The 27,753-nt window shown below is 35.7% G+C and overlaps 1 long non-coding RNA gene across 1 annotated transcript; it reads right to left on the bottom strand.

Moving 5' to 3' along the window:
• Positions 1-27,425, bottom strand: LOC146761807 (uncharacterized). Its single transcript, XR_014942637.1, has 2 exons — positions 27,360-27,425; positions 1-834 (listed from the first exon to the last, which is right to left on the bottom strand). It is a non-coding gene; the product is annotated as an uncharacterized LOC146761807 (long non-coding RNA).
• Between the last annotated feature and the right edge of the window lie 328 nt (positions 27,426-27,753).

The following is a 27,753-nucleotide window of genomic DNA, read 5'->3' as shown; positions in this document are numbered from 1 at the left end:
AAAGAAGCTCACTGGTTTATAGGTCAGAGTGAAAGGAATCCATAAAAAGTCAATCAGAATCCCCAGAAATAATATACTAATATACTCACAAATATAACAATATTTTTCAACATTCAAGATCTTTTTTTCCTTCATTAACAAACAAACAGCCATTACTAATAATAGCATTTTTTAAAAAATTAAGGACAAAATAAAGTGGTACTTACAGAACAAATAATAAGAAAAAGAAAAAAAAAGAAAAAAAGGAAAAATATACAAACATTAACAAAATCTTACTGCCCAGTGATTCAGGCTGTAGAAAAGATTTAGACATCTTAACTGAAACTGTATTTCAAATTTCACATATCTGAAAGACTTCTTGGAACTCATAAATTACCAGAATGCTAATTCATTATTTTAGCAACCCACAAATCATGGAGGAAAGTGCTAAATTTCAAGAATTCTAATGACCAGTGAAATAAGGAATTTATGTGAAATTATTTAAATTACTTGCTTAAACTGAAGTAGTTAAGTCCCCAGAAAGACAGCCCTTACTTCCCTGCAGCTTGTAGCTGCAAGATGTCCCTGTGCATACCATGCTGTTACTCTGAGCAGGATTTCTTCCTTTGTAGTAGATGTTTGGAAAACTTTCAATACAGGTTAGGGTAAATTAAACATGTAAGAATGGTTTCAGAGGGTGTCCCAAAAGCCAAAGTTGATGAACAGTGAAGTGCTTCACCTGGTAATATTTCATTCCTGACCGATATTTTCCATAATGCTCTGCTGGCAAATGTGGAGCTTTTACACTCTCCAGGCAATCTGTTTGCTGCTAAGTCCTCTGAACTCACATTTTTTCTAGAAAAAAAGCAAGGAAATCTATGTGAGTGAAAGAGCATGTTCCCACTTCTATCAGGCAATACTACAAAACATTCTAGCAGGTATACGGATTTTTTTTAGAGATTTCATTTAAAAAATAAAATAAAATAGGAGGGGGATGCATGGGGGAAGCAATGGAACATGAAAGCAGAAAATAATATATTTTAGATTATATTTCATCAACATTACAGTGCAAAGTGTGCATTATCTTTTCCTACGAACAAAGATCATATGCATTATAAATATATTTGCAGTAGAGAATTCAACTAATATATTTTTAATTTTATTAATACCTGCAGCCCCTGATATGATGGAGAATATTTTTCTTATTACTTCGTGCTGTTTCTCAGTGTCATTGTTTCTGAACTTTCCCTCCAATTCTAATTCAATACATTTTGTTATAGACATGTTAAAGAGAGATGATAGTCTCCAGTCTGAAGTCAGAAGACATTTTTCAAACGAGCTGTATGCTCATGTAGCTTTGAAAGCTGGAAAACTGACTACTGTCAGTATGCAGTGCCCTCTACTGATCAGCTCAGTGAAATTGTAGAAACAGCTTTTCGTACTCGATGTTTCTTAAAATTTGGGATATCTGAAATAAATAAATAAATAAAAAGGAAGAAAGAAAGGGTAGGGGAAGGGAAAAGGTAAGAGAAAGGGGAAGGAAAGTGGAATGCAAAAGGGAAGGGGAAGGGGAAGGGGAACGGGAAGGGAAAGGGGAAGGGGAAGGGGAAGGGGAAGGGGAAAGGGAAGGGGAAAGGGAAGGGGAAGGGGAAGGGGAAGGGGAAGGGGAAGGGGAAGGGGAAGGGAAAGGGGAAGGGGAAGGGGAAGGGGAAAGGCCAACAATTCTACTTTTAACCACCACATCATTCCATATATACTGATTATATTTTTTCCCTGGGATAAATCAGGCAAACAGAAAAAGAACTCTGATTGTGTACCACAATACAGCAATGGGAATATCAGCCACTAGCTTATAATTAAAATCAGTGTTTATCGAATATTTAAAGAAGCAATAAACAACAATGAAGTACTGAAAACAAACCAAAGGAAACCCAATGCTTACCAGAATGTTGTATGTTATTTAACTATATATAAGTACAAAACATGAAGTGGCTATAGTTGTCCAAAACTTTCCAAAATGTTTCTTATGTATGTCCTAATAATCATATTAAATCTTATTAACAGCAACAATCAATGATAATCATTTTCAATTCTCATATTTTTAATAACAATAAAAAATTTTTTTACTAATGAGTAGTTTCTGGACAATGTTATTACAAGTGAAAATTAACAGAAAAATTCTTCATGTGCTGGTTTGATGCAGCAGGACAAGGCTACTTCAAGGGAGACCTAGGAGATGCAAGGGCAAAGGAGCCAGCAGCCAGGCAGCTGGATGGGGCATTTCTTGTTTTTTATGGTTCTTTATTCACTCTTCTTTGGCCTTAGTTCCTTGTGCAACAGAGGAGACAGATGCAGTCACAGTTCTGAATGAATCAGCAAAGTAGTGAGCCTTCAAAGAATGCAAAAGGGATTTATTTCCAGGTAATGTATCCATTTAAATCAAATCCTGGTAAGATTCTGTTTACAGGGTAGCTGCAAGCTCCTTGACTGAGAACAAGAGGATATATATAAGATGCATCGCATTCTCAGCCCTGGGAGGATTTCTTGAAGTCTGTCACAGTTAGGTACGTCTTCAAATAAGATCAAGTCAAAAGAGGACAAGACCACTCCAATTTCAAGGGCCTCACACTAGCCATGCTCTTTCCTTTGCTCTACTGACAAGCTTATTTCTGATTCAGCTGTGCTTAGATCTATTTTATTCAGTGACATCAGTGATGAACTGTGAAGTGATTCAGCTCCAGTAACCATAGTGTTTGTCTGACTTGATGCTGACGTGAGCAAAACAGCAAACAAGCGGAAAATATACTCAGGTTTTCAAAGGGAGTCAGATCTCTCTTCCACAAAGAAAGAAAAACTTAATTCATCCTCCACAGGGTGTTAAAAATCCGTGCATCCTGCCTGCAAAACACCATTGAATCCTTTTTCTGCACATTTTGCTGGTCCACACTGTCTGTCTCTGCATTTACTCACACGTTTTAACTTTAATTACTAGTGCAAAGCAGTAAAGAAATGTAAGTAAGTATTTTTTTTAGGAGAAAGAAAGGAAATATAGTTGTATAGGACATCCCAGAACTACAAGTACCCCCCCCCCCCCCTTACATGCCATTTGTCACAGGGAGTATCTGTCACTCTACTGCAATAGTGAGATTAAGTAATGTTAGTAGACTTGAGGCACCTCTTGATCTCCATTAAGACAAGCACATTTGACACTTAAGTAAGGAGAAAACTATTTTGTGTTAAATCCATTGCCACACTCACAGAGGTGACCAGCAATTATACAGTGATTCAAAGACTGCTGCTTCATGTATAGTATAACAAAAGTTTGCTTCTGGAGAATCTGCATAGTGAAATACCAGTAACACTCAAAGCAGATAAAAATTGTAGTTGTTTTCAGCTGTAGAGTTTTATTCAAAAGGTAAAATATCTTTTTGAAAACTTAAATTTCTTTATCATCCCTCACTTTGTCAGCACATTTATTAGACACATAAACATGTGCATGAAAAAAATGAAAGAATGAAAACTGTACATGGTGTCAACCATGTATCAGTTGTATCAACCACTGAATGATTCAAAGAGTAAATATGAAGGATTATAATAAATACAAGTTTATGATAAGAAATATTTTCACTACTGTTATGGGATAAAGAAAAAATAACTCAGTTATGATTGCTTTATGGCAGTAGAAAATACATCTAAGCAGTAAGTGTAATTCATAATTAGTATAATTCACAGTAAATTCACCTTTCTAAAAAACAGATTTTATTAATATTTTATGACATTTTTGTGTTGTACAACATATATTTTTAAAAATAAAATTCATTTGTTATGTAAATTAACAAATTTGTCAATGGCGTCCAGGGTATCTTGATATCAAAATGTGATGAAGCATTCTGAACTCTGAATGATTCTGAAATATTTTGTTTTCTTGAATACAGGTTCATTTTAATCTAAGGATGAGAAGACTAACTCTTCAAATATTACTAATAATTTTGGAACACATTGCACCATTCCTGCTCAATCATAATATTACTCAGTCATCTTAAAATTTTCAAATTAAATTGTAAATGTAATTCCAGTTCAATATAATTTACTTGAGTTATGCTCATTACGACTAAGTATCTGTGATGCTTTTTGCGATCATCTACTCTTTTCTCTAGGAAAATATTTAAGAGAAATTTCCTACTGAAGTCTCGTCTGGAGAATTCTTCATCTGAGTATGGTGATTTTAATCACCAGAGTGGTGAAAACAGTAATTGCACAGCATGACTAAAATGTTAAACATTTAATAAACTACTCATCTTATAGATGTAACCCTAAACCTACTCTTTTCATTTTTTGAGCATCAACGTTGCTCTCCACTACAATTAATGAGTTATATTTGATCCTGGAAGTCCCAAGAGGCATTGAAGATACCAGCCGTAATAGTAATACTCATTGTCGTCTGAGATGGATTGCTAAGGCTACATATTGGATTGCTTAAGAACAGAGTGCTCTCAAAAACTGATTGACAGCAACCTAGGAAATCATCAAGAGATAAGATTAAAAACCCACAGGTGACAAGAAGCTGATGGAAAGCAGGAAAAGCTGTGAAAGGTCTGTTTCTGATGTTCCTCTAAACACTTGAAATTATGTCTGTGAAATTTGTTTTATAAATATGTATAGGTTGGATCACAATGAAAACAAAGTAATACCTTCCTTTTAATTAACCATAACAAAGAAAGGTAAGCACTGTAAAAGGGTACTAGTTCACACCGACAGGTCCTACTAAGGAAGATGAACAAGCACAGCCCTAGCTTAGCAACTGTGTGGAAGGCTTCAAATACTAATTTGTATTTTCTGGACTTCCAGACTCTGCTTCTTGCCATCACATCCCCACTGGAGCCCAAAACCCATTCTAAGAGTCAGCAGAAGCAAATGAGCACTTTTATGTCTAATTAAACTTATCACAGTAAAAACATAATGTCTTTTTGCTTTGTTTGCTTTAAATCATGGCAAAATAAGGTAGAAAAACACATTGGAATTTGTTTTCAGTAAAAAAAAATTCAAGGTCTCACACACAATTTATACATTTATTTATTTGGTTGGTTATTTGGTGGGGGGAACAAGAAAAACCAACAACAACAACAACAAAAAAACAAAACAGAAAACTGTAGTTTTCTAAAAAAAAAAACAGTCCTAGTGGTGATCATACAACATTGCATTGTGGTGATCATTCAGACCTTGTGTCAAGGGACATCATTTAGTGAGAACTATTGGTGATGGTTGGATGGTTGGACGGAGTGATCCTGTGGGTCTTTTCCAACCTTGGTGATTCTATAATTCTATGATAGCAGGCTCAGACTCCAGCATGCAGTTTCATTACACAATTAAAGTACAGTAAGTGCTGAAGTGCTTTCCTTTCCATCTCTTCATACTTGGAACACCTCCTTGAAAATTTTTCTCAAGCGGATGACTTCGTTCAAAGACAGTAGCATGAATGAGAGTTATGGTATAAGAGAGGAAAATAATTTTGGTCTGTTCAGAATAACTCAATGCAAGGCATCTGGTTATTTTCTTTTCTGATGCTCCTTTTCTTACCACAGGGGGAAAAAAAAAAAAATCCAGCCAAGCATTTCCTGTAAAAGTGTAATAATTCTGGTCTAATGTGTTTGAAACTCAGTGTCAGTACAGATGTACTGAATAAATCCCCAGGGACCTCTGGCTTTCCAAACAGAAATGCAGTAAATAACATCATTTACTTTCATCATCACTTTTTTTTCAACTGTGAAAATTATATTTTCTTGCAAGATTATTGGTCAAATTCTGAAGTCAACACTACTGCTAATGTACTGATAAGTATAATTCAGACCAGCAGGTTTCCAAAAAAGAGAGTCAGTTGGGAGCTGTACTATATTTTCAGAAATTACTAAAAATGTGTGGGAGAAAAGATAAAATTAAATAGACTAGATGATTTGACACAAATTTAGTTCTATATGGCAAAGATTTATGAGACTACCTGCTGTTCTTTTTCAAATATGTGTCAATCAGAAATTACAGGAATGCTCTTATTGTTAGAGAATCACTTGTACTTCTAGCACATTTCAGCATACTTCTCCACTGCCTGGATCACAGCACATGTATAAATGAAGAGTTCAGACAATTGTTTTGACCAGCCTTTTACCGTGGTAATTGGAAAAAATTGCTTCCATCATTCTGGATAAGAGTGGTATCGTGGCTTATATGTTGGCTTCAGGTTACAGTTTGATTCATCCAAACCAATTTCAAGGCAAGAAAGTTTCTTTGCTTTTACTACAAAATCTTTTTTTCTGGTTTTTTGTTTTTTGGTTTTTTGTTGTTTTTTTTTTTTCTTTCTTTCTCAGGAAAGAAACATTATTCTTTCCTGTTAGAAAAGTAGCTCCTTTCAGTATCTTCAGCAACAACCTGGGGAGACAATAATACAATATTCTTTTTTCTTCTCAGCTTGCATAGGTATTATAAGTGCAGTGCTCTTGCCTTGTTTATGACAATGACTTCTTTGGATGCATAATGTTCCATACCTCTATGGCTAGTTAAATTATATCTGTTTTGTTGTTGATTCATGCACCCACACTGACAATTCAGATTTCATCTGGCTGTTCTTCAGGTGGTAGCAAATCACATTGGAACAGAGTTTTAAAGAATCTCAGTAAAGAAGAATGCAAAGTTGGGTCACTGCTTGCCACAGTGATAGCAACATATAGTGGCATAGCCAATGGTACCTTAAGTAATTTTAAGCACAACAGATAATTGATTTTTTTTCAGAATACAACACATCAGAAATTTCAGAAGATGATACTGTTATGCTAACTAAAATTTAACAACTGGTGCCAAATGTCACCCCTTCATCTGCAAGCAGAGCAGTGACTACAACATCACTGGTCAGCCAGTTTGAGCAAGCTGATGTTAGGGAAATCGTAATGGCATGCAGCTGTTCGCTGAATATAATCTCAGCAGATATTTTCAGCTACTCCTTCCACATTCACTATAATTACCAAATGTGCATTTGTTGTTTTTCAACAGATCACTAATATAAGTCATATATTCACTGATTAGGATTTAATATTTCAAACAGCATTTGTATTAATAATTTCAGTCTTCTAAATGCTAACTCACTATGTTACACTGGTTTTGATTAGTCCTTTTATATTATTTTTACTTCACTGAAAGAACACTAGCCACTTTTCACAGATTCCTTGTTTTCTCAGGCATTGTAGCACTTGTCAGTGAGAGGAGTAGCTGTGAAGAGGCAAACAGAAATACTCACCACTGAGACTGAAGTTTTGAATCTCTCATAGAGGATTTAAATAATTGTCTCTGTACAGTGAGAAGCTTTTGCAGCTAATTCAGGGAAGAAGAAAATGCAATCTAAATGATGAAAAATAAGTAATCTCATATAGCCTTAGACAACCAAAAAGAACAGCAATGCAAAATAATTTTTTAAGAGTTCAAGCTTCTGTTTTGAAAGTGTTATGAAACCACAAGGAAAGAGGCAAAATGTTGAAATACAACAACACATAATCTATCTTACAGAAAAGATTTAAGGGACACTGCTTTTCATTTAGACCACCTTATATGTAGTCTTAGATTTGCACCATTACTTAAGCGCTACCAAAATATAACTTCAAACTGAAAAGCAGCTTTTTTACAAACAAATAACTTTCTGTCTGCATTATGAAAGGAAATACATTCATATTTTCAATCAGAGGAAAAATAGATTCTTCTCAGGTCATGTCATTTTTTCCATATTGAACACAGTAATTCTCCCCCAAATAATTTGGAAAGAATTTTCCTTCATTTTTAAATTGCATTAACATAGTGTCTTTACTTTAAACACAAACAAAGGCCAAATGCCATTTTCCATCTTTCTTCTATCACATGCACTGACATAGGCAAAATCAGGTAAGGGTAACTAGTGAAGCAAGAGACATCCAGCATATGAGAAAACCACTCCTTTCCCACTTTCCTGGTAGGAAAAAAAAGTGCCAATTCCCATTCTAGAACAGAAAAAAAAATATCTTTTTCGTGTATGAACTTGCATCAACCTTCTTAATGAAAACAATGACAAACAAGATTTGTAAGGTGTTTATTCAAATAAGTACTCAGGTAGAAGAAAATAATCTTATGTTCTTTTAAATTCTCCTGGTAAAAGTACATGTGGAAAAGGTCTGCAGACTTCAGACTTTTTTTTTCTGTCCCATGATCTGCATGTCCAAGTTGCCAGTCCAATGAGCAAAGGATTTTCTACTAAAAGCTTTCACATGTAATGGCCGACTAATATTTTGAAGAAATATCTGCAATAAGGTTAGCAATGCCTGTCTGAACAACTGAAATTGTTATATGCTTAATGCCTGAGACAAGTGCTCTTTTACTGAACAAAGCAAAATTACCTCTGTTTTGCTCAATAATAGTATCTCCTTTAATTTACTTGGGCTAGCATAAAGATATGTCAGCTAAGTGTTCCTTAATTGCTTTGCTATAAATAACAATAAATGTATGAGTTTCACTTAACAATTTAAAATTTTGGTAAGAAATATTATATATAGTCACCATAAAAGTTATATGTCCCTATAATCAAGCAAGAGATACAAGATAGCTAGAGTGCACTGTAGCTGTAATCACAGAATCACAGAATTGTAGGGGTTGGAAGGGACCTCGGGAGATCATTGAGTCCAACCCCCCTGCCAAAGCAGGCTCCCTATACCACGTCACACAGGTAAGTGTCCAGGCAGTTCTTAAATATCTCCAGAGAAGGAGACTCCACCACCTCCCTGGGCAGCCTGTTCCAGTGCTCCGTCACCCTCACTGTAAAGAAGTTCTTCCGCACATTCATGCAGAACTTCCTATGCTGAAGAATGCTTGCCATCAGACCAGAAGAAAAAGAAAATCAGTACAACTCTCTTCTTACGTATACAGATCCTCCTTTAAATGATTATTTTCATTTTATTACAAGTTTTAAAATATGCACATTGGTTATATAGTCACCATCTATAGTCACTTACTGATGATACTCACAATCAGTTAGCGCTATACTTGTACCAGATATGTCACAATATCACCAGTGCTGTTATAATAGTACTAAGTTTGTAGGTCTCCTAAAGATACAGTCAGCAATGTTTTGCAAGGATATTTACTGCTTACTTTTCAAGAACATAAGCTCAGTACATTGCAATTTTTATTGTTCTTTTTAATTCACAAAAATATTTTCTCAAATGTTTTTTTTCCTTTTTTCTTTTTGTTTTTTTTTTCTTTCTTTTTTTTTTTTTTTCTAATAATAGCTAATTTTAAACCTTTAAGGATGTATTTGCATGCTTCAGACAAAACTGCAGAAGTCAGAAGCCTCCCTGGCCTCAGTGCAATCTTTTCCAGGCAAGCTGTGGGAACACAGCATGAATGTAAAAATCTCGCTGAAGCACCCAGTGCTCAGCTGCTCCATCACCACATTTCTGAAGGTTTTCTGTACTATCAATTCACAGAACAGGGTTGCAAGCTTTGTAAGCATGTAGATTTGCAGTACTTAGCTAAAATGGATGAGCAAGATTTATTTGACATCTTTCTGCTGGGAGTGCAAGAAAGTGTCATCTGGATTTCTTATTTATGAGAAAAAATTCTATGGATCTCTTCTTCATCCTCACTATAGATATATCTGAATTAAATCTGGCTTCTGTTCCTCACTAGGCCACAAAAATTTGCCATATTATTGAAAGGAAAAGTAACAAGAAGGGCCAACAGAGCTTTTCAGGGTTTAGAAACGTACCTGGCCCATGCCACAAAGAAGACGTATCACATTCCTATTTGAACCCCTCATTCCTATTTGAGGCAATTTTCCTACCAGAAATGTATTATTTTTTTCCTTGGCTTGCATCGTCTAAAGAAAATGGTATGAAGATTTGTGGCCCCATTCTTTCCCTTCTATGTTCAAGTCAAATCTACAAAAACCTTTTTGTATTTATTGAACAGGCTCATATTGTTATAGAAATATCATATTTTCTACAAATATTACCTTAGTCCAATTTGATGTCATTTTGAAGACATATTGATCAAGTAAAAGGTTTACTATTTGGAAAAATAATTTAGGTCTTGTCTACTGATTATCAAGTAGAAAGCTACCAGCATGTACTTTATCATTCAGTTAGCAAAGATTTTTACATTATCTCTATGAACACAAATAAGGGCTTCTATTGATATTTTTTTTTAGTTGAAGGGCAGACATATAGTCTGACGCCTTGAAAACACAGAGCAAATACGTCAACTTGAAGCCCTGAGCCTTTTGAGCTATGTATTCAGTATATACTCCCAGTAGCTTAGTTTCATATATGTCACCAATTAAATCACTGACAAAGTTATTGACTCTTTCAAACTATGATTAACAAAGAAACCAAACTTTATAAAATGTTAAATGTCTTACAGATTTTTTTCAATCGGACTCCACACCCCCATGTGGGGTCAGTTTGGTAAAAATTCTTTGAATTTGCATGGAAACCCACATGCAAATCAAGCCCATAACTGCATGGGGAAGAAAGGAGTCAATCTAAATAATGTTTTGTATATCTTCATCCACAACTAAGGTTTAAGAATTCCCAATGAGTTTATGCTACAGTGGCAAAAACTGTATGAACACAAGTACAAAATAAGGACAGGAAAAGAGAAACCAATAAGGTAGAAAAGATAACTCACTTGTTGTTATACAAAATAGATGTTGAACAGTACTCTCGGTTTTTGAATTATGCAATGAGACAGATGAGGATATATAAAATCATGCAATAGATAGACAATAACGTGGACCAACCCCATTATAAATCTGATAAAGAAGTAGAGAATTATTTTATCCAGACGTGAAAGTCATTCATTTTCTCTTCTTCGATGCTTTCTAATGTTTTTCATTTGGTGGTGGTGAGTTCTTTTGATTTTGTGTTGGGTTTTGATGGGCTTTGTTTTTGTAATTCATAATTTTAACAAATCTGAGATCAGTCGATTGAAATGATTAAAATAAACCTTGCATGTTAGGTATCTTTTTTCTTTATTGGCTAAATGCCAATTCCATGTATATCAGTATACTTCTGGAGAAATATCATTGTGTATTCATTTCCATTTTGAGACCTTATTGATATTTAGAAATAAGAACAACAGGGATTCTTAGTACAAAGTGGTTACTGGGTTGGATGTTGTTTTCAGGAAATGAAGCTGATGAAAGACTGAAACACAAATCAGTATTTTTACTAAAACAAAACCAAGAAGAGGGTTTTGTAGCACTGTAGCATAAGATTGCATTCTACATACATGCGAGCCTTCCAGCCTGTTGGACTTCTCAGCTTACCACTGCTTTGTTCAGGGGCAAAAATGTGTCACAATAAACATATGTGACAATAACCCAACAGTCTCTCTGTCACTAAAAAGTCTCAAATAAAACTCACTATCTCACCAGCCTCTTCCAGTATTTGGCCTGTCAGGTGACTTTAATACTTAGGTGATGCAGATCACCTGTGAAGGTGTTTGGCTGGTGCAAATAACTTTATAACGTTATTCAGGTCCAAACTAGCCAAGCTTTAGCATGTCATAAAGATACTACATGCTTTTCTTCTGATTACACCAGCAGAGAAATTTTGTTGTGACCAATAAAATCAATCTTGTGTTTTTAGATAAAGACAACCCAATATCAATGGAAACACAGCCTCCTGCTGTTATCAATATGTGGAAATAATCAAAGATTTGCTGGAGAAAAGTAAGCTGTCTTTGAAAATACACAGCTAAGACCATGCTGATTTAACAGTTCAGGAGACTGAAGCTCCCAATTTCTTTGTTTGTGAAACTACAGCAAAACTTAACTTGCAAGAGATCAAGTTAAACAAAATTGCCCTAGAATCCAGATGAGGCCACCTCTTGGAAGTGCCAAGTCATTTCTTTTCCCAAAATAAAATGTCTGCACAGCACAGAGACCATGCAGAGATACTGAATTGCATGAAAAACAAGATATTTTAGCATTATCCTTGTGGAGCTCCTTGAAAAAGCTAGCTTTCTCCTGGGACCCAAATAGTTCTGCACAAGTTATTGCAGTTAATCCCACAAAGTATTAGATACTTGTCACAGCTCACAGCTGCTTCTGGCACTATTAATGCCAAAATTCCTTCTGTGCCAGGTATGTTTCCTACCATGAGCTTATATTTGCAATTAAACTGGAAACATCCATTCACTTCTCACAGGCACTAAAAAGGATAATTGGATTTTATTAAAATAAATCACTGGCATCTTTTAATGCAAATGTGTGGGTAACATCAAAGACACTGAATAGCTGCTGAAAGAAATAATAATAAAGGAGTGGATCAGTCTCACAAGTTCTAACTGGCAACTTTTCCCCAGCCAGAGGGCTTGTTCTATAAAAACATGGCAAGTACTTAGCAACAGAAAAAGAATAAAGAGAATTTTCAAGAGGTGAATGGCAGATCAACACTACAAGAAGTTACTGAATTTGATAAAGAAATGAGACATCAAGGCTAGAGAGATTACTGAGATCCCCATCTTCCTTAATTATCAGAGAGGACAAAATGTGCTGTAGGAGGATACAAAACAAGGTAGCTCACAGGCAGAGGTGTGGTGTGATTGCAGTTTAAAGCTCAGATCCTCACACTACATCCAGAGTAAGATATCATAATATCCCATGTGACAAAAAAAAACAACAAAACCTCTACCAAGAAAAAAAAAAAAGAAGAAGAAGAAAAGAGGTAAAACATCAGAAAGCTGCAGGTGAAAAGTAAGCCGCCAAAGAGATGTTAAATATTGTGATGATGAGCTTATTACATGAGATTCACAAACATAAGTCAATGCCAGCTGACATTTACTGGTATTTACATACTTTACCAAGCTTCCCAATCTCGGGCTCTAAAATCTAATCCTTTCACACTTTGTCTTTCAACCTTTCTTATTTTTTCCCCCTCCAGTTCTTCCATTCTACCCAGTAACAAACCCATCTCATAATCCAGAATTTTAAAAATAAGTGTACAAAGAAATTCTTTAAAATGTATATGTATGGGCTGCTCGGAAAGTAATGCATTCTATTTTATTATGTTGGCCCACAATGTCAGAGATGGATGTTGGTGGTGTGGCAGTAGAGGCTGAACTGTCCTGCCAATATTCTATGACTTTGTGTTACTGTGTGACAGGTAGCAGCAGAGGGCCAGTCTGACAAATTAACATTTGACATGGAAGTGCATATGAAGCAAAGTTGTGTTACTGAACTCCTCCACAAGGAAAAAATAGCACCTATTGACATTCATTAGTGCTTGCCAAGTGTTTCTGGAGACTAAATGGTGGATGTGAGCGCAGTGAGGCAATGGGTGATATGTTTCAGCAGTGGCTATAGGAGCTAATGGTAGTATAGCTAATGGTAGTGACTGTGTCAAAAAAGAATGCTTTTAACTGAGATTTTTTTCTATCAATCAGTGTTATTGTGTTCTTTGTATCAGTTGTAGTTTCCATGGAAATAAATCAGAGTAATTCCTTTTGGAGTGAAGTATGTATATGTAGAACACAACCATTAGCAATCAGAATACTTCTACACACACACACACAAAATAAAAATAAAAAATAAAACTAAAAGTAACAAAAAATACAAAGAAATTAACTTCCAAGGAGTCTTCTTAAATACTGGAAATATCTGAACCATTAAATGACCATTTATGACTATTCACCCTTGTTTTCCTCAAATTAAGCAAATGCTTTGTGTTGATACGATGGTTCATAAAGATACTGACTCAAGCCTTAGTAGAGTACTGTGGAAAACAAAAATGTTTCCTATGTCTGTATTTGAATCCTTCTAAAATAAAGGAGCTCAATGAATCAGTTTGTCACTGGTCAATGTGTTAACATACCAGTGTGTTAACTTTTACTCTTCTCTGAAATTAGATATCAGAAAAAAATTCCAAGGTTTCAGAGAAGAGAGAATGCATATCTGAAGGCATTCTTCTCCTTAAAGATCATAGAATTCTGACAGACACCATAGTAGTCACAGTATTTTAACACTGTAAAATACAGATGTACTTTAACATTATACAAATATAAATATATGACATTTTCTATAACTATTCAGTTTAGGAATGGAAAAAATAATTGAGAGATGAAGTGGAAAAAAATGTTCCATTAGTCTGATTTTGTTTTTTTGTTAGTTAGTTAGTTTGTTTGTGAGCCTATTTGCCTACCCTTAACTCGCATGACTACTGTGAGCATTGCAGTTGGGTCTGATGGAGGACTGGACCAAGTCCAATCACATGTCATTCAGCAAGGCTAAATGCCGCTTGTTGTACTTAGGTCATAACAAACCTACACAGTAATATGAGCTTGAAGAAGAGTGGATGTAAGTTTACTCAACAGAAAAGGACCCAGGGCTGCTGTTTGACAGCTGACTGAACATGAGCCAGCAGTGTACACAGGTGGCCAAGAAGGCCAATGACATCTTTTTCATCACCAGAAATAGAGTGGCCAGCAGGACATGTGATAGGAAACAGAATCTGTGCCAAGAGAGGTTTAGACTGGATATGAGGAATAATTTCTTCTCTGAGAGGGTGGACAAGCATTGAGGCTAGCCTTGGAAATGTTAGAGTGCTTGCCGCTGAAGGTATTTAAAAAACACACAGACGTAGCACTAAGATACATGGCTTAATAATCTTGGTAGGTCAAGCTTGATTTGATGATCCTGAAGATCTTTTCCAACTCAAATTATTCTTTCATTCCATCAAAGTGACATTTACCAGTGGGGTACTCCAGGTATCGGTACCAGGACTAGTACTGCTTAACATCTTCACTGTTGACCTGGATGACAGAGAGTCTGCAGGTGATACAAAATTAAAAGTGGCAAGAGACTCATGGCTTAGAGAATTCATGATTTTCAACAAAATATCAAGTCCTGCACACAGGTAGGAATAAAATCATGCATTAGTACAAGCTGAGTACTGAGTGGCTGCAAAGCAGCTTTGCAAAGAAGCAATGACTGCTTCCTAATCATGAGCTGGTCATGAACTAACAATGCAACCTTGTGGCAAAGACTACAAACATCCTTGACTCCATGACGAAAACTGTCAGCAAGCTGCTCAAGGGAAATTACGTTTACTCTCCACTTAGTATGTCAAACACCACATGTGGAGTCCTAAGTCCAATTTTCCTGTATGCATGACACAAGGACAATACTGGAGTGAATTCAGTGAAGGACCATGGTGATCAAGAGGATTCTTACTTATGTGCATATATGTCTGTTTGCATGTGTGTGTGGGAGTGATGGAAGAGAATGAAGAAGAGGGAGCAAAACTTTTCTTGGGGGTGCTCAGTGACAGGACAAATAGTAATGGACACAAATTCAAACACATAAAATTCGGCTTACGTATAAGAAAAAATATATTTCACTGTGATATGAGGTTGCTAGAACACTTAATGGACTGCTCAGGTAAGTTGTGGAGTCTCCATTCTTAGAGCTAAGGAAAAACCCAAAAGAACACAGCTTTGAGCAACCAGACCTTGTTAGGCTTAAATTGAGTAGGAATATTGAACTAGACCATACTCAGAAATCTTTTCCAACCTTAGTGATTATGTGATTCAAAGTATTAATACTGAACAATCATTTTCAGAAATAGCACTTTTTTAATTTGACTTCAGAATAAACATCAAGAGATGGGAGTAACTTCTATATTGTCATTACTTACATACAATTCATATAACATTTGCTTTATCATTTTAAGTCTTAAGTATTCAGAGTGTATTGCAATGACTTTCATTTTAGCCTATCAGTACTGATTTTCTATTTTCAGATTGTTTTGAGCTTCAGAAGGAGAGAACTTTCTGCTTATTTCAGACCTGCTCAGATGAGTATGTAGCAATATTACCAAGGAACTTGATGAAAATAAAGAAATAGTCCTGTGGCCAAAAAAAAAAAAAAAAAAAAAAAAAGATTGCGAGAACCCTTATAAGCTTGCCCTGAAGTTAAATGGCTGTAGCAAACAGTAATAGTCCATTCACATCTATTATAAGAGGAGTATCACCTGCAGTTTTATTGACTGCCAGAAAACAGGACTCATTTTGTGAAACAATAAAAACCAAATTTAGTGTAAAATCTCCCAAGGTTGTAGCTTGTAACCTTATAACATCAAAAATGACAGCAGTAAACCCTGTTTTTCTCCACTTCACACTCCAAAAGAAACCAAAGATTATATTCTAGAGCAGGGAGTGCTGTACCCATTGACATATTACCATGCAGTGTCACAGTAAAGGTAACCGAAAATACCTTCAGATTGTTTATTTTCTGAATGCTGTACATCTTTATCCATTACAGAAAGGTATACCATGTCACTCTAATTATCCCAAGTAAATTTTAGGGACTAAATGTAATACAAAGCACTAACAAAAATAAATAATTTTTGCATGTTTTTCCTATAATGTTTGAATGCTCAGATCCACTTGAAAAATTATGCAAGCGAGGTGAAACAACATATGGTAAATGTAATTGAATCCTTCAAATACAATTTCATGCAAAGCCATATAAGATTTTTACACACAGACTGAAGGGACCCTGGGGAAGAGGGGAGATAATGTATCTTCACCATTATGCCTTCCTTCAGCATCACTAATGAGGTTCAGATTGGGCAATGAAAGGCAGCTCGATTAAATCTTGATCATTTTCCTGCAAATAAGAAAATGTTCAGAGGAAAATATTTGATAGGGAGGCAGTGACTTTGAGTTGTGCCCCAAAGCACAGGGTCATTTCTAGAAATACAGAAATAAAAGCTATTGTGTTAGAAAATCACAGAATCACAGAATCACCCGGGTTGGAAGGGACCTCAAGGATCATGTAGTTCCAACCCCCCTGCCTAGCAGGGCCACCAAACATACAACTTCACTAGATCAGGTTGCCCAGAGCCCTGTCCAACCTGGTCTTGAAAACCTCCAAGGACGAGGCATCCACAACCTCCCTGGGCAGCCTGTTCCAGAACCTAACCACTCTCTTAGTAAAGAACTTAGAAAAGAGGCAGCTTCTCCCAGAAGGACCATATGGACCAGGTTCTTTCCATCAGTACATGAAAAAGGGTTGGCCATGGGTTCTGTGGGGTACTTTTTACATTAGTTAACCTAGGTACAGGTTCAGTAGCTTGAGTTTTCTTTCTGGATCAAGACCAAGCTTAAACAGCTGAACGGAGACTGTGATCCCATCTCCAGGAATATTTTTCTGCCACATCCTCACTAAAACAACTTTTAAAATTCCCCAACCACCTTTGTCTTCCATCTATAGTTTCCAATGAAAAGAGACTCATCTGAGTAGGTAGGCTGGACCACTGGTGTCAGTCTTTCTAGGTAGCCTGACTCATTTGCTTAATGGGAATATTTGAAAGTACACTTCAATGTTAAAAGATAAGAAACTGTTGAATAGATCTTAGGCTGTACCAATACAGAGGTATAAGAAGCATTTTCTATTGAAGATATTTTCAACAGAGAAACAAACAACTCTGAAAGATTTTCAGAAATTGCCTATGCTCAGACACCAAAGTGGACAAATTTTTCATCCAAAGTAACTAGTTTAGTAACTCTGTTCGTTTCTCAATTCAACAGGCATGTTAAGGTGAGAAAATAGTTCCCTAAAACTTGAAAGATTAAAAAATATGCTGTAATGCACAATATTAGATTATTTTTCTGGTATCATGCATAGCCACATTTCAAGGAGCTTTACATCATAGGAAACTGTATGCACTGTAGCCAAATTTTAAAACAATGGTGAAAATTTGCATTGAAGATCTACTGTTTCCATTCTTTGAACACTGAGGGCCTTATCTGCAAAGATAATATAAAGAGCAATGCCAACTCAGAATCAACTATTTAACAAACAGCAAATTGTTAATGTCAGTCTAAATCAGGCATACATGTAAGTTTGGAATTGGGCTTCAGTGACTACACACTACTATACATATATCCTAATCTTATATAAGTAGCCTTTCAGTTTTCTCCAGTCTCTTAAGTAATCCAGAGATGTTCATTGGGAGCCACTTCTTGCATCATTCAGAGCAGGCACATTCCACTACAGATCTCTTATTAATCCCCATTAACAGTTCCAGTTGTCTAATATCTGGAGAACGGAACCTTGAGCAGGCAAACAAATAGTAACTTGATGATGAAGATACATCCACTTGATTCAAGCTGTGTGTAGTGCAGGCAATCCAATTTCAGGTTTGTCCAATTATCAGTTTGGGTTTTCTTTTTAGCCCAGCATGCGTTCAGATTTAAGTCTGAGTCAAGTAAATAGCTACCTCAAACAGCAGTTGAACAAGATCTCTTCATTAAAACTTAGCTAGTGCTTGGGAAAAAAAACAGAAAAAAAAAAAAAAACAAAACTAAAAGCAGAAGAGAAAGAAAAAGAGGAGCTCAGACTAAGAAGTCCCTTTCATCTAGGCAATGTAATGCAAAGTCCTTTATATTGTGCATTTTAAGATGTAAATTGGATTCAAATTGATGTCCACCTGTCTTGAACCAGTAGGGATGCCTTCCTCCCCTTATCAAAGCATCTCTCTGTCAATTAAAAGCTGCTGTGACAGCTGGAAACATTACAGGGTTTGAGGGGTATTTTTGTTGGTTTCTTTATTTTTTATTTATTTATATATATATATATATATTTGGTACAGACTTTTACAAATATGAACTCATTAAAGTTAGCTCTTTCACCTTCTTGTACATTCTTGTACATATTCCAAGAAAATCTGTCCCAGTGAAAAATATCAGGGATCAAGTGATAAGTATAGCCAAAATACTTTAAAAAACCTAGCAGATTATGATAAATATGCTTTTATTATTTTCTGTTTTCAAAAATTTCTGACCTTTTTTTTTGCTAATAATCTTCAACTGAGACTAATACAGATATGTTAGTCGAAGATATGTTCCAGTTCCAGGGATGAGCACATATATCATTGTTTTAGCCACAGAGGTCTCAGAACCAGTTTTCCAGTATGTCTACGTAGAGGCTTTGTGTGTACGTGGAAATACATAACATACATATGAGTTATCATAACATTTATTATAAATTTGAGCTGTTTGCCAAATTAACTTTTTTGTCACTTGTGATGAACTGACTGCTTGATAGATTGATTTGCTGTGGGTTATATGCACATTTTGGAAGTGCTCAACACTACAGTTAGGTCAAAGCAAGTATTTCCAGAGAGACAATGGGTCATAGGCACCTTTTTGCACTCTTTGAGAAGAAAACATGTTCCTGAGAACCGCGGGCAAGCAGAAAAATGTGCAAGTGTCAAGGTACAGGTGAAGGAGTTATTGCAACTTGAAAGGGAGATAGAGAGGGAGACTTTTCAAGGTCTCTTCAAGGTATGCACATGTTTTGTTTTAGAAGAAAGCTTTTCTTGAAATTCTCCTCAGAAGGCACAGGACTTCTACATTTCATTCAATACTGTGATTCAAACAAAACAATATGATACGACCAAATGCTTGAAAACAACAGACAACATACCAAACATGTATGTCAGAAAAGCAAGCCACAGGACTTGGAGTCTATTTTCCCTCATTAAATATGGATGACTCCCATTCATGTGTGTGTGTTTGTTTGCTTGTTTTCTGTTTGGGGATTTGGGGTTTGGGTTTCAAGGTATGCTTTTTATTTTTGGGCGAAGGTATGGAGTCATAATTTTCCCTCTTAAACATAATTTTCTCTCTCTCCGGTGGTGCAGTGGTAGGAATGCCTCTTTGCAACACCGGAGGCCCGGGTTCAAATCCCCCCCTGTGGCGCAAGTGGTAGAAGTGCCTCTTTGCTACACAGGAGGCTTGAATCCCAGGGGTTGGACTCAATGATCTCTGAGGTCCCTTCCAACCCGCACGAGACTGTGATACTGTGATATAAAAATGGCCATCAGATCACTAGACACCAGTTATTGATATCACAGCAAAAGCATCTGTTTAAAAGGAAAAATCTCCCAAGATGACTTGGAGTATTTCAGGTTCCTACCAGAACTTGGCCCCCACCATGTAATCTTTTTTAATAGCATCTGCATCTCACTCAAAAATGCATGTGCAGTTTCATGTGCAGATCAGGAAAGAAAAGGTGCACGGCAAAGCTTCATAGAAGGAAGCCAGCTTAGGAAGAGCCAGAAGCAGATTTGCCCTTCCATAGGGAGCTGTATGGCTTGCAGATACAGTGCAGAGCTGGGAACCAAGTTCAAGAGAATCAAAGGCAGTGGCAAAGAATAACCAAGAAGGGAAGGAGGCAGATGTGAAGCAGGAATCACCACTTCCCACCTCTGAGAGACAGACAGCCTGGTTTATTGCATCAGTTGCAGCACATTCACACAGAGGTCACACCCAGGGTAGAACTATACCATCAGTAAACTCAGCCACTGTGTGCCAGGTCCTTACTGGAAGCCCTGTAAAGTATGGTATCTTACATGGTAGAATTTAGATAATTTGAAAGATGTTAAGATGCAAAATGAGCATTTTTCTTTGTGTATTGCATTTGTTCTCAGATTATTGACTTCCCCTTAAAAAAAAAAAAAAAAAAAAAAAGACAAAAATAACAAAATGAACTCTAATTGAGCTAAACTTTCCTTTCATATCAGCAAAACAGTTACACAGCTCAGCTGCTGTGCTCTATACTGTATACTTCATTAGACTTTTCCCAATGCCCACATGATATTATTTTTAGAGTTATATAAGATGTAGTGGTTATGTTTTCTTTTTTCTTTCACTGTATCACTTAGGGGGGAAGGAAAAGAAGAAAGAAAGAAAAAAAAAAAAAGAAGTAAAAACAAACACTAATTCTCTACAAAAGAGAGATCGATTTAATTCCATGACAGGAGACTTTCAAAATGTCAGAACAACCACAAACAGAGTAAGGAAGTTATTTTTGAAAGCAGCTTCCAGAAGGGCTGTAAGAAGCTCTAGGGCAGAAGAGTGGAGATCAAAGAAACTTCTCTTGAGTATCATCACTTAGTTCTCCCCATCTAGCAAAGAACTGAGGTATATATTAGATACAGTAAAGGAACTGTAAATGTTAACCAAGGACCAAGCTTATATAAAGCAGGCAGAAATTATTAAAAATCTCTTTTTGTTCTGAGGAAGGCTTCAGTACAGGAAAATCAAATCATTTTTCTCATCTAAAATATCTTTATGTACTCACAGAGAAGATTAAAATTCTTCTCACCTCTCCTGACTGTATTTCAGAGTCCATTTTCTCTGAGCTTTGCAATGAAGTAACATACTGTTATATTCAAAGCACAGCAATACTATGGAAGAATTAAAAGAAAAAAAAAAAAAAAACAAAAAAAGACAAACAAACCAAATCTCCACAACAGAATCAAAAGCAAAGAGATTAAAAAAAAGCCATTAACCTTTAAAACTCTTGAGCATGTATATGTGTGTGTGCGTGTATATTTATGAATATATATTAAAAAGTCTACATACATATCTGCATGTATTCAAACATATGTAAGTAGAGAAAACAGAGTAAAACATAGATACATGCATACATTTGCCCATATATATATTAAAGATATTCAAATATTTTGCTAGTGTTTGCCTTGCAGTAAATGAAACCAAAAAGTGTCTTCAAGGAGGACCAACAACCACTGAAATAGCATGTCTGAGACATGGATTCATGTGGGCCAAAAGTCCAAGAAGCATGAATGTTCAGCCTAATAACTGTTTGCAATCATGCTGCTGATACCAGAGCAAGCTAATGAGCTGCATGTAACAGATACTAGGAAGGTTTCTTGAAATTATATTTTACGAAGCCGCAGAATATTTTCCAGCAACTCAGCTGAGACACAATGCTTCTTCTTGTGCTTTTCTGCGTTTGTGCAGAAAATAAAGGGTAAAATATTACTTTGACAAGTTCTTTTTCCTATTTTGAGACTTAGAAATTGTCACATCATTTTGCAATATCTATCTCTTTAATCTGGTTTCTTACATTTTTCATTTGTTTTTATTTCATGGTGCCTAGTTCTAGTAAATTTGGAGATATATGCACATACTTCTAAAGGATAATTGCACGTCCATAAGGTGACTATCTGACAGGTTTATATCCTGCAACATAGACAGTCTTTTTCCGAGTACATTTTTCCCTGGTTTTCACAAAGAGAATGTTAGATTTATTTTTTATTGTCATAAACTATTGAAAATTTTGACCCAGAGGTAGTTTGGTGTACTTGAAGTGCTTGCTGAGAACAAAGGGATGATCAGAGAAAAAACAAGGATTATCATCTATAAACGCTGTAGTGTTCTGAACAAAGTTTACTGATTAGACAGGATTTCCCCCTTGCAAGTAGCGCCATCATTACTGAGCAATATAATTGCAAGAAGGAACAATGTAATACTCCTCATCACTACCAGCACAAGGTAAAATGAAAGTCAAATCACTAATAGTTGTGCCAAGGCAAATTTTTGCTAAGGCTGCAAAGCAGCTCGAGCCAGAGCATTTTAGGAATGTCTAAAGATCACTATTGGAGCAAGAAGAATATTCATTTTTCACCTTTCCTTTATAATCCCAAGGATCACAGCAGAAGCTCCTTCATTAGTTGTACTCCTGAGAGATAGAATAATCTTGGACTTTAAGAAACTAAAAAATCCTGCACAAGAGAATCAAAGTTCTTTATTTTAATCTTTTTTTGACATTTTACCTGGTAAATGGAAGTTAAAGAAATGGATTTTTCTGACGTTGTTCAGTGTTACTTCTTTCCTTTCTCATAAATCTTCCAATAATATACTGACTTTTTTATTTATCCCAATTACTCAAGCATACTACAAAATTTATCTGTTCAGTTTATTTTTACAGTATATTTTGAGGAGCTGAACAAGTACTGGCAGTTGACCAGAAAACCCATGTGCAGACAGATAGTCAGTAGTAGGACAGAGAAAAAGAGGGGTCAGTGTCCAAATTGTTAAGGTGCTGGGTTTTTGAGGTGACAAATGAAAAGGTAACAAAGAAAATCACAGTTTAACTTTCCCAAAAGAGTGAAGGGCTATGTCAACCATCAAAAAATACAAGGAGTTGGAATCAAGGAGCATTATGTCTTTGAAAATCTAAGATTAGACTCCATAATGTTCTTCTGAACAGAAAAGCATATAGCAAAGTGACCTAACCAAAAGTACAAAGGTGCTTAATTCATGTTGCTGTGTCATTTATTGATTTTCTTCAGTAAACTGGAATTCCTTGTCCCAAGCATAGATATAGCAGGATGACTTAATTCCTGTCCAATAGAGTCTACCATCTGCACAAGACTCAGAAGATCAATATGGACTGACCAGGCATAACAGCAAGACACTATTGATCAGCGTAACAGGCAATAATCACAAAAAAATCTCTGGAATATTTTGACATCTTATCAGTTTTTTGTAGACATTGGTGCACCTTAAATTTGTTACAAGAAACTTGAGGGAAGAAAATGATTTGCACAGGTTTACAAAGCAGTGCCTCCAGCAGGAATCCTAGCACTTTTTTTTTTTCTCTCTCAAAATCTTCAGTAATATTTGAAGAGCATAAACTCATTCTGTTTCTAGATTATTCCAAATTTAAGGGAAAAAAAAAAAAAGAAAGAGAGAGAGAGACAGAGTGTGGTAATCATGCATTCTAGAATAAGAGATCTTTACTTGAGAGTATATTTGGAGTTCCAGTTCAAAATAGCTTACAGACAGATCTTCTGATAGGTCTTTCTTACTTCTGAAATATATTTGCCTAATCTCAATTAATTGGTCTCTCCAGGCCTAGTTCAGTAGGGGATTATGTTGGGACTAATTGTGTTAGTCACAAATACAGAAGTTCAGAGGCAGGCTGTCTTTTCACACTGCATGAAGTAATTCACTTATGAATACTTAAATTTCACAGGACTTACTGTCTTTATATAGAAAAGAGGAAAATGGTAAGAGCTCTTAGTTTTGCTCTAGCAATGACTGGTAGTCATAGCTTTGACATTTTAGAAGAGTTTTCAATAGAATTTTACTCAGAGACCCCACAATTTTGGAAAGGCTCACCCCAGAGATCTGTGGTAAGAAATACACATTTAACTCATCTTGATTTTAGTGTGCTGAGATGGTGAAATCAGAAGGAGCTGTGGGTACTGTGCCCTTCAGAAAATGAAATGTCATGGTTGAATGTCCTGCTACAACAAGGAATTTGTTGCAGAATCTACATCACCACAACTAGGGGGATTGTCTTAACATTTCCAGTTGCTATAATGCTCCCTGATTTTAAAATGTCAGATAACCAATATGTACAATCCATAGGAGATATGTAGGAAGCTACAGCAGAGGATGTATCTAGAAGAAGGATGGGATAAGAACCTACAAAAATGAGTGATTTTCCCAAGTCATAAATCCAAATATAAACACAAGTGTGCTCCGAGGAAAATAATGACAATAATAACAATAAAACTCTTTAAAACACAAGTGGTAAAATTTCTACTCTGTTCTTAAATAATAAGATATTTCTTGAGGCACCAGGTTCAGTTTAGGTATTACATCAAAAATATATATATAAAACCATTGAAGTAATCTAACAGCAATGTCTACAAAGCATTCTTATAATGAAAAAGAAATAATAATAATAATAATAATAAAAGAATAAACCAGAATTGTTGAAGTTTGTAGAAGTTTATAGAGGGATCTTATGATAACAGTTTTCAATTCTTAATGAAGGAACTGCAAGGAAAGTAGTTGAATTATTTTCTGCACGTGGGAAGGACAGAACAAGAACATTTCAATTGTATGTAAGGAAAGGAAAGAATTTCATATTTTTTAAGTTAAGAATAATAACATTTGGAAAGTAGTTAGCAATGGCAAACTGGCTTTTCTGTCACTGAAGGTCTGAGAAAAGTTTAAACATATCAGAAACGTGTTATCTATAGATGATCCTGCCTAAAAGTAGTTAGATGGATTAGAACACCTTTTAAGGTCACCTCAAGTCTTAGAATCCTGTGATTTTGATCATTATTTTGAGTTAGTTTCAGACATAAATTCTTGGTTACCGAAACTTACTTTCCCACATCTGACCTAACTCCCAATTAAAATTGATCTTTGAGTAGTCCAAAGATATTTTCCACTGCCAATCATACATCTCAGCATGACCACAATTTTAACTTTAAGAAACATCATATCATAGTGAATTCTACCTTTAGTTTCTGTCCTACTTTCGAACTCAGTGCAATTCTTGTTCTTTACAGATTTCTGTTCCTGCAGGGTAAGGTTACATTGATTTAAATTCAAAATTTGAGGATGGAGCTCTTTCATTATGGAACAAAAGCCCATTGGTTTATGAGCTTGATTTACTATATTTCCAAGTAAAGAGTTCTCATTTTACTTCTTTCTTTTTGTAGTAACAAGATTATATTAAAATATTCAAAAAGGATGTCAGCAAACTGCAATCATTACTAGCTAAATGGCACTTTGTTCATAACTTTTCATACTTCTCCTAGAGGAACTTACTTGTTTAAAGACATTCTTAAAAATCCACTGAAGCAAACACTGTTCATTAACACTTCTTTTATTTTATGTTAAAAGTTGTTTTCAAAGTTTTATACAGTTGGAAACTTGTCTTTAAAGAAACTGAGAGTTTGCTTGCAGTAGAAGAGACTACGTATTTTCCTTGCAATATCAGGGAACAGCGTGGCTTCTCCACAACCCCTATTTACCGCAAACCACAATCTCCCTTACGTCTTCTGACAGTCTGAGTGTTTCTGAAACTACAACATGAAAGAAAGAAAAAAGTCTTAAAAGTTCTTTGTAGCAAGTTCCCTGTTGCAAGTTTTAGAGCTTTTGTCAATACAGTGTGACATTCCTGGATCAAATGAGTGAGTTTTGGTGCAAACACCCAGTATGGATTGCTGTCCCCCAGAGGAGGATAGTTTTAAAATTTCCTTTTGTCTGGAGTGAATATCACTTCAGTATGTATTTTGTTTGGAACCAGCAGAAGAAAGTAAAGTTGCATACAAACAGATGAGGATTTGAGGGTTTTAGAGTTATTTGTTGACTCAGCAATTAGTTTCAGTTTAAATTTTAGGGTTCAGTTTGAAACTGGTGGCATTTGTCTTTACTCAGTGACTGAAGGACTCAGACTCTGAATTATACCGTCAGTTGGAGCCCCAAATGTAATCCAACCATGCTATGAGAACTCCAGCTACATTAGAAGGAAATGTACAGATGTCCGTGTTAAGAAGACTGTGAAATAAGACCTAAGTTTCTGCTGTTGACCATATTTCACTGTATTCCCACAGGTGGGATTTTTAGCTTTCCAGGAAATTAGACACCTGAGAGGTGTCTAATCATTTCTTCCCTAGGACAAAAATTTAGTTAATAAAGAAATAGGTGTCTTGCTCCAGCTTATAGAAGGCAGACAAGATGCTTAGATATATGTACACCCAGTGTGAGATTAAGAAACAACAGTTCAAATGTTGGTCCAATCAGTTTATTACAAGTCCTAGCTGTTTAGGGAGATGGGGAAGGGAAGACGGGTGATAGGAAAGGTAGGAAACATAAACAAGGAATCTCTGTAAAGAGCAAAGGAGATAGTCACCATCATGGGTCCAGCAAGGTACACAGTAGGTCCGTTGATCTCAGGAACTTATCTAATCACCTTGGGGGATAGGAGAAAGCTCTGCAGCAAGCTGGCCCCGGGAGGTTCTTCCAAAGAGGTTTTCCCCTCAGGGAATTCTCTGCCAAAGGTGTCTTTGGGAGTTTGTCTCCAAAGTCCCTAGTTTAGCGAGGGCCTTTATCCCCCATTTCTGTGGGTTCTTTTCTTATTCTTTTTTCTCAGTTTAGTGACATTCCTGGTCGAACAGATAACCCAGCAGGAAATGGAACCTCCATTGCCATGCACAAGCATCATCGCCTTTTGCAGTGGTCAGCTCCTTCAAGCAGCATCCCTGAAAAAGATTGCTTTTCCTGCTTCTGCTTATCTTTACAATCATAAGCAGAGGCGCTGTGGCATGGTGACACACACCATTCACCCCCCTAGATAATTAGCAATTGTCAGTCAGAGTCTTATAACCAGAAAGGCTTCATGAAGCAAGCTTTGAGACAAAAAGAATAACAGTATTGTCTTCACAATAGGTCTAGAAATGTAATGAAGTTTGATAAAAGAATATAGATTTAGCAACAGAACAGGTTTAAAATCTAATATTTTTATAAACCAGCCAGTTCAGTTGTAGTGATAAGGTAATTTGCTACTGTCAGTGAAAAATTGAGTGAAATGATTTGCTAGGCAAGAAAATGACATATGTAAAAATATTAATCATTTCAGATTTAATTTGAGAAATTTTAGAAACACGTGAATTAAGAGACAAAGGTAGGTATTGGTATTCCTTTGAAAATTTTCACCAGAGACAGGCTTTAAAACTTTATCTGCCACTTACCAAACAAGTGAGTAAGGGTTTTAATGTTTCATCTTCTTAGTGCTCTGCACTTTTAACGAGACTGCACTGGAAAAAAAAAAAATGATTAGGAAATGAAGGTAATGAAACAAAATCCTTAGGTTTGTAAAGAATATGTTGTATTAAATAAAAATTATTTCAACAACATAAAGTAATTGAAAATCTAGTTCAAAAAAACCCAAAAATAGGTGTTTGGAGTTAGCTTTGCTTTATTCCTGCTTGGAAAACAGACTGAAAAAAAAAAATAAAAAAAAAAGTGTTACTTGCACAGGCAGTCTTATGATAGTAACTCTCTGCAGTCACATTAAAAAAAAAAAAAAAAAAAAAAAAATTAAAATTTCAGTTCTTTTTTAACACGTCCACATGTCCACAATGT

This window comes from Coturnix japonica, chromosome 2, assembly GCF_054131305.1.
Source record: "Coturnix japonica strain WE chromosome 2, WE-NBRP24, whole genome shotgun sequence".
Taxonomy (NCBI): domain Eukaryota; kingdom Metazoa; phylum Chordata; class Aves; order Galliformes; family Phasianidae; genus Coturnix; species Coturnix japonica.
This window is presented reverse-complemented; position numbering and strand designations above follow the sequence as displayed.